General features: G+C 47.8%; 1 long non-coding RNA gene across 1 annotated transcript; it reads right to left on the bottom strand.

The window, feature by feature from the left end:
• Positions 1–5789: 5789 nt before the first annotated feature.
• On the bottom strand, positions 5790–8292 carry LOC149355397 (uncharacterized). The gene is made up of 2 exons (XR_016289715.1): positions 8123–8292; positions 5790–5960 (listed from the first exon to the last, which is right to left on the bottom strand). It is a non-coding gene; the product is annotated as an uncharacterized LOC149355397 (long non-coding RNA).
• Between the last annotated feature and the right edge of the window lie 315 nt (positions 8293–8607).

Genomic DNA, 8607 nt, shown 5'->3' with positions numbered 1-8607 from the left:
TGTTGCAGTTGCAGTGCGGCGCTTTGTGGTGTGTGTCTTCTTTCAGTCCTCGTTTCATTCTCGTGCGCTCGGAAAAATGTTTGAGAAATGATTTTTGGTGGCAGAGGGCCAGAATAGATTATTCTGGTATTTCAGTAGAGATATAGTCATGGCAGGTCAACAATTCCAATGTATATGATGATTCCAATGAACATCAGCATCTCCAACTGATTCACTTCTTCCCATGAGCCGTCCCGCCGAGCATATGTTTGCTTGCTCAAAATCTTCATCCATGCATACTTATTAGTGTTTCCGCACACGGTTTTCATCATTTCCGCCGTGAAGAGCACCAAAAAAAAAGTCGAGAGGTCGAGCGAATCTCCGAGCGCCGCTCCGCAGCAATGTGCCGATATGGACACCTAGCTGTCGTCTTGGTTGAAAAACGCGAGGCGACCTTGAGCATTTGGCAAACTGTGTTCGCCATACGTTGTGAAGACACTGAAGCTCAAAAATAGACCACTGTCGTCAATTACAAACCGTATGCACCGCAGAAAACGCACAGCGAATGAAAACAGAACTTACATGCAAGTGTGCGTTGATGTTCCAGGCTCCCGAGGCGAAGTCTCGCTCTCGAAACCGAAATCCGACGTTTGTACATTGTTGCCCGACTAATAACCGCTGCTTTCGTCTCAAAAAACGAAACCGAAACCGGCCGAGGGGCTCGGTGCCAGCTTTCGCTTTCGAGGAGCGCGCGGCGATGCGGACGCCATTTTCTCCGGCTGACGCTGCTGCGGCCGTTCAAAGTTTTATTTTTCACGGCGCCCCCTCATGTCAAAACACTGAAACCAAGGTTGCAATCGAAAGAGCAGTTGTTGAGCTCGCTAACTAGATGGCGGAGCACGTCCGCGACGCTCCAAAATGAGCTTTTTTGCGCGGGCGATTTAAATCGATCATATGCGAACGATGGCCTATGGCGCGGTAGCAAAAGAGTTAACGTCGTTTCTTCTGGTCAACCGTATCCCCGAGGACGACAAGGTACACGCTTTTTTGAGTCTCGTAGGCCCAAAGACGTACAGTCTCCTCATGTCATTGACAGCGCCGAAACTGCCGTCAGCTAAAAGTTTCGACGTGCTAAAGAAGCTTCAAGGCGACCACTTGTCACCGAAGCCGTCGGCAATTAGTGAACGCGCGAAATTTCACAGGAGAGCGCAACTCGAGACTGAATCGATTTCGGAATATGTTGCACAGTTGCGGAAATTGGCACAGACATGTGAATTTGAATCCGCACTCGATCAGTCGCTGCGTGACCGTTTTGTTTGCGGTTTGCACAGAGAAGATATACAGCGAGTGTTATTCACGGAGGATAACAAGCTAACCTTTCAAAAAGCCGTGGAACGAGCGCTAGCCATGGCAGCGCCTCCTCTATTTTTACAATGCCTGCCGAGTACGGCCGATCCGACTGTCCAAAACCCTCTCCTGTCCTCCTTTCCTACTCTCCCCCGTCGGCTAGCCTTCGAGCCTGCTGTGCGTCTGTGGGGGAGAGGACCATCTGGGTGGCGCCAGACAACGGAAAGCGGACGAGGCCAATTTGTTATCATTTCTATCTATCTTCGTGAGGCGGCGCTCTGCATCCTTCATGACCATCAGGCTGCCTGCCAGGTATGGACGCGTCATTGAGCGCGCTGTTCGTGGCACTGCTCACAAGGTGCTGCTCACCGTGGAGCGCTGGCCATCGCGAAGCCGCTGCAGGCGCTGGTTTTAGAAGGAGTCACAGACAGTGCGGCGCAGCGGCGCTGGCATTGCAACGGAAGGCTGTGGCGGCTTTGCCGAATCATGTCGGTCTTTTAGCTAAGCTAGAACGCTGAAACATTCCGGGAGAGGAACTGAAACTGCTTGGCGAAAATATGTAATCAGATGGTAAACGTATTTAGTAATAAGTTATGCTATTTTGGCTTTGGATTACATCATGTTCAGTAAGGAAAATTGGAGAATGAAATGAAGAAGGCATGGCAAATCTTAACGACAAGGCATTTTTCAAGACTACCCTGCAGACAGCAATAGCTTTCAAGTCGTAGCTGTACTTTTGTCAGGATAAGCTGTCATTGTTACGACGACTGAATAAAGATTATTGTCTGTCCTTGGCAGCCTGCTGCTACGATTTTTTGAGAAGCGAAAGATGAACTTCATTCGCAAATATACGGCGCAGCAGCTGTTGCCAAAGCCTATCGGAAGTTCTGGTCCTGACTGCAACCAATCGCTAATAAAACGATGCAAAACAAAGCAAAGCGCCTGAAGAAAAGGAGGCACATAAAACGGAAATCAAAACCTCTTCAACATGTGTTCAGGGGCAGTCACCGTAAAGGCCGAACCGCAAGGCAGAGTTTCTTCGGCGCCGCGTCAGCGTCTCTTCTAGCGGCGTTGTCGTTCGGCGCCGCAAGAGAGGGCGACCAAACACATGAGGGCGCCCCAAATACGAACTGGCGTCTCCACCCAGGCGTTAGGTGTGTTTTGATTGTTGTTGAGCTCCGCTCGCGCACGAGATGCTTTGTCCTCCTCGTGCGTACAAAAGTGGTTGCGCTACAATGCAAGCATCTTAAGGCTGTAAATACCTGCTAATACAAGAAAATAGACACCAATTCTAAAAATGTAAATGGCTGTAAATAAAAAGAGTTGTATATACTATTACTGTAAATTGTTGTAAATATATGCGAATAAATGCACGTAAACGTCGACTTCTTTTGTACTGTCTGTGCAGTGAACTTCCTCAGCTCCACTTAAACGAACTTAAAATTGCCCACTCTTCACACAAAATTGAAAGCAGCAGCCCTGCTGCACATAATTATCCGGTGCCATTTTACTGCTGCTGCGAGGACACCTCGTCAGCTTCGCGGACCACACCATTTACCCGCGTAAAACAATTTTCGTTAACAATGGTGCCACGAAACGAACGAGCCTTAAAACTTATAACACTCTACTCGTCTGGCAAGGAAGAGCAATAAGTAGCGCAAGTACCTCAAACAGCGAATAAAGTATGCCAGCCGCCATCCTAAAGGGATAGGCGGAGCGATCGCCATAGGCCACCTCTGCAAACGGCGAGCAAAGCTGCCGCTCCAGCCGATTGCCGTTGGAAAAAGCGCCGCGCCACGGATGAAGCGAGAGCTACACATGAAGGGGTAGACAGCAACAACCTGACCGACGCCAGGAGTAGGAGTAGGACAGCGCTATCACCACCGCGCGCCCGCACGCAAACATGACGCAAGCAGAGCTACCATCTGGCTAGCGCTGCATCGCGGCAACTAACTGAAATGAGGTGTACCGACGGCTCCCATTGCGAAGCGGGCGATGCGGCTGGCATTGTAAAAATAGAGGAGGCGCTGGCCATGGAAGCAGCGAAAAAGAGCGTAGCAGAAGCGCACACCTCTGATACGGGCGTTCCGGACGTTCACAAGGTCAGAGCCGTTGGGGAAAGCGATATGAGTCAGCGAAACTGCTATCGCTGCGGGTCGGCGAAGCATGCAAGCCGACTGTGTCCGCACATAGCGGCCACCTGTTTCAAATGTGATAAGAAAGGACACATTCAAAGGGTGTGCCAAGCTAACAAGCAGCAAAAGACGAAAGGAGCGCAGCGAAACTCGATGAAGATGTTGGTTCCCGTTCAAGCTTCTGTAAGCATGAAGGAAATTATTTCGCCTGGTCTGGCTCCGATAAAAATTTCTGCGCACGTGGAAGGGCGGCCCTTGATCATGGAGCTGGATACAGGGGCTACTGTGTCCGTCATGTCTTTATATCAGTTTCGGCAGATGTTTCCCTCAATCAAGGTCACGCCAACGACGCTGAAGCTGCGGACGTTCCAGGGAGCCATAGTCCAGCCTGTTGGAGTCGCTCACGTGGCCGTGCAGTACGGAGAGCAGAGGGCCCAGCTGCCTCTATACATCACGAAAGAAAAGAGACTTCCGCTGCTAGGTCGACAATGGTTGCAAGCCATCCGACTCAATTGGAGCAATCTCTTCGAGCTCAACGTTATTTCCAGGTCCGATGGTTCTGCTTGTTCGAGTGAAACTGCCAGACTACGCGCACTTCTAGACAGATACCAGAGTTTGTTTAATGACGAACTGGGAACAATTTCGGAAGAAAGAGCAGAGTTGTCGCTAAAAGATGGTAGCATGCCGAAGTTTCTGACGGCAAGAAGTGTGCCCTTTGCATTACAACCTGCGGTCGAGGCCGAGCTTAACAAGCTGGAAGGCATAGGAGTCATTTCACCAGTTGCGACGAGCAGCTATGCCACACCGGTTGTACCAGTAGTAAAGAAGGACGGTGGCATAAGACTATGCAGTGATTACAAGGCCACCGTGAATTCTTGTCTTGAACCTGACCGGTACCCACTGCCGAGAGTCGATGATTTGTTTGCGGCGCTCGCAGGGGCCAAGAATTTTCGAAGATTGATCAAAACAGAGCCTATCATCAGGTGGTAGTGTCGGAGTCGTCAAGAGAGTACTTGACACTCAATACCCATAAAGGACTTTTTGCGGTAAACAGGCTACCGTTTGGAGTTTCATCGGCACCATCCATTTTCCAAAGAATTATGGACACAATGTTGAAAGACCTGAAAGGCGTCAGCTGCTATTTGGATGACGTTCTCATCGCTGGAAGGACGGCAGACGAGCATTTTGCAAACCTGAAAGCTGTCCTAAAGCGGTTGACGGAGCGCGGGGTTCGAGTAAAGAAAGAAAAGTGTTCGTTCTTTCAAAAAAGAACTGCGCTATCTTGGTCATGTTATCAGCGCAGCAGGTGTCAGCACAACGCCAGAGAAGATAGAAGCCTTGACGAAAGCTCCCGCGCCCCCAAGAAAGCAGCAGCTGCAGTCGTTTCTGGGCGTCGTAAATTACTACGGGAAGTTTGCTCCACGATTGTCTACTCTGGCCAGTCCTCTTCACAAACTGCTGCGTCGCGATCATCCATGGCGCTGGGATGCATCGTGCCAAGCGGCGTTGGAGGAAGTCAAAAATGCGTTGACGTCATCAGCGATACTGGCGCATTACGACTCCGATAAGCCTTTGCAAGTGGCTTCCCAGTCGAAAAAAACACCAGCCCATATCTGGTGTTTACACCAGACCGGAAATTCAGACACGGGTTCTGGTGTGACCCGGCCTGGTGTGACCCGGCCTGGTGTGACCGGGTCTGGTGTTACCGGGTCTGGTGTTACCGGGTCTGGTGTGACCCGGGCTGATGTTTTTGGTGTGGCCCGGTCTGGTGTTTTCTGATGTGATTTAATTTGGTGCCGTACTGACCGGGTTAGGAGCCTTCGGGAACAATTTCCCTGTTTCACGATATGTGCCGCCCGCTGTGGAGCATAACGAGCATACCTGGTACCGAGAAAACAGGTTGAAAAGAAGCGCACGTGGGTGAAGCAGGCAAGGTGTGGCTCCACAAGACGCCAACTTCACACGTGAGGAGGCAAGTGTGAGCTCGACAGCTGCCCTCTTCTGTCTTTGGTACTGTTGCTGATATAAACTGAACAAGTGCAGTTAAACCACCAGCTTCTGCAATGCTTGCGCAGTTGTTCACTATCACTGGAGAGCTCAAAGAGAAGAGTTGTGTGTACGCAGAGTGGCCGTGAGAAAAACGCAAATTCAATGTGCTTTGATTGCGATGAAGTGCATTAGGATACACATAACAGCATGCATACACCAGCACTCAATTTTTACACTTACCAATAGAAATTTTAGGGAAAGAAAATGAAACAAAATTTGCACGCATACGTCAATACTCAATTCGTATGATTGCCAAAATAAATTGCAAGGGCATGTAGAAAAGAAAAAAGAAACAAAATTTATTCTGATTCGCTTAGCTCTTTGAAGCAGCGGGACTCTTTCGGCGAAGTTCGCAAGTTTTCTGTGATAGCCACAGTCTTATGCTTTTTTCAGCTTTCGTGGCTGCTTCGTCCGTCACTCCCCGACTGCGGGCATAATGCCTGAAGAACACTGAAAGAAAATCATGCATAAGAGTTAAAAATTACGCAAGCTTTGTTATTATTCTGGCTTCGGCAGAATTGTTGTTGTAGAATCAATTTCCAGGACATACAGTAAGTCTTAGCCTGACAATTAGCTCAGCGCTACAAAAACTGCCGCATCTACTTGTAACGCCACTGCTTGTTGTAACAAAGTAATGTAATGTAGTATGCTACATGATAAGTAAATTCATTCGCCTGATCATATCAAAGGGACACAGAGGACAACCTCATCCAGCTTTAGTTCTTTGTAAAAATTAATTGTATGGCTTTGGGGCCATGTTGATGTTGCAGTCATTCATTGCTGTGAAAATTGGGTTAGAAAATGAACCCATAGTTCGATTCACACATGAAAAGGGCCAAATCCTGGTGTGAGACATCCATGTTTCAACACCTGTAACACAATTAGGGCACAAAGCTGTAGCTCTGACGATGCACAATGCCATTCCTTCTGCTCTTAGTAAGTGTAGAAGCATGTGCAATCTCAACAGAACAGTGCAGCAGTAATGGTGAGCAAATTTAAGCGAAACACCCTAAAACACAGCACATCAAGAGAAAGTTGTAAATGAGCCTAGAATTAAGCCTAGAACACTTCTGCCTAATATGAGTAATAGTGCAACAAGGTGTTCTGATTCTGGGTAAATCTCAGCAGATATGTAAACAAATCACTTTCTCCACTCTAGAAAGGTTGCAGAAAGCTATGTTGCCAAATCTTGTGCATGTGCAAAGGCCATGAGTGCCAATACTGCAAGCACGACAGCTGCTGTGACACTTTGCACTGCCTACATCATCAAAATGAGCATGTCGCCTTAATATTCACGCCAAGTGTAAAGCAGAAAAATGACTAAGGTCATCAGAAAAAAGCGTTTGTCAATTGTAAGAATGCAGGCAGTGCCCAGTGCCCTAGCACATACATACATGGTATGGTCCTGAACACAAAGCCAAAGAACACCAAGTAAGGGCTCAGTTGCATTACTATGTATGCGAAGTGTATAACAGGTCGAACTGCGTACATTTCCCGAGAATATGTTTGTGCTAAACCATCCCATAATTAGTGCCTTTGCTAAGGCAATAAGATGAAACAATAACAAAAAAGGACAGGAAGATACATAAGAATGATACCATCAGCGTTTGCGTTAAAGGTGCACTAAAGAGGAATCTGAACTCATACTTTTACCGATGGAACTCGTCCTACATGTTCCGAACGTTCTTAGAAACTGCGAATTATTTCCCTGTGTAGTCGGTTTCTCTAGTTTAAATCGAATTAAACACCCGGTTCCCGCCTTTTTTTCTAATTCCCCCGCAGACAGTGGGAGGTGTCGACTAATCTTTCGACCAGTCCTGTGGCGGCTTGCCGCTCTGCCATCGGCGGAGCGATACGGAGTGATTGGCGAAAGCAGAGTCCACGCGTATTTTTATTTCTGTGGGCCTAATTTGCAGCTATGTAGTCTCTGAATAGATCTATTTATCCACGGAAATGTAAAAAAAGCAAAATAAAAACGAAAGCAAAGCCGCCATGTGACTGCCTGCAAGGCACTCCATGCGTTGGCTGACTCCTCCCCGACTGCGGAAAATCAAAAAAAAAGGCGGGAGCCAGACATTAATCACATTTAAATGAGGAAAATCAGCCCCACAGGGCAATAATTCAAAGTTTCCAAGAATGCTTGGAACGTGTAGATCGGGTTCCCGTGGCAAAAAGACGAGTTCTGATTCCTCTTCAGTGCACATTTAAAGGTTTTAAAAATGCGCAGCTCTTAAGAACCTAACATTCCAGCTCAACATTGTCATGTGACAACAGCCTATTTTAGCATCACAAAACAAGTTATGTTCTTTGGTTGTTGCCACAGATGTGGAGTGCTCATGTCATACACTCATCTAGAAGTTCAGCTCTGTAGGAAGTTCTTATCTCTACCAAATGCTTCTCATTGTGCCTGTCAAGTAGCTAACTGCACATGAATTCTCGTGCACAACCAAAAGCCATGCAATGAATTGATCCATTCTAATATGAGTCAAATAGTGTTTGATAATTATTACCTTCTCATGAGCTATTGCCAAGGTCGAGATAGCCTCCTTTCATATGTTAATGCAATATGACAATATGCACTTGTGCTAACCCCAGTAGAATACAATAATTACCCCTTATCGTCTCCACCTTCAGCAGCGTCAGTGGCTTCTGCGGTGCCTTGTCCCCACCCTCTGCCAGGAATCTGTTGGACAGCGTTCCTGTGAAGCTGCGCTGAGCCAGCACTTCTGTTGACCACAATGTGGTTGCCGCTCTTTTGAAAAACAGTGAATCTTTTGGCAGCGCCATGAGAGCATCGTACGCCTCTTTCGATATTTCGTGGCCATTGGCCAGGTGTACCTGCAGGAAAAAGAAAAGTGGCATGCCGAACTGAAAGGGACGTACATAATGTACAAATTATCATTCTTTACCGAGTGCATTCTGACTTAAAACTCAGTGTTAGCACTTGCCACAGCACCAAGGTCAAAATCATTTAAAACTTGAAAATAACTGCAGAACTTAAACGTGACCAGCCAGCATCAGAAGAGCCGGTGCCCTTGCAGCCTCCCGAGGTCCCTGCGGCGCCCGCTCCTACATCCGAAACGTCGGCTCTTGGAAG

Source organism: Amblyomma mixtum, chromosome 3 (genome assembly GCF_055824585.1).
Source record: "Amblyomma mixtum isolate Tamu chromosome 3, ASM5582458v1, whole genome shotgun sequence".
NCBI classification, from domain to species: domain Eukaryota; kingdom Metazoa; phylum Arthropoda; class Arachnida; order Ixodida; family Ixodidae; genus Amblyomma; species Amblyomma mixtum.
This window is presented reverse-complemented; position numbering and strand designations above follow the sequence as displayed.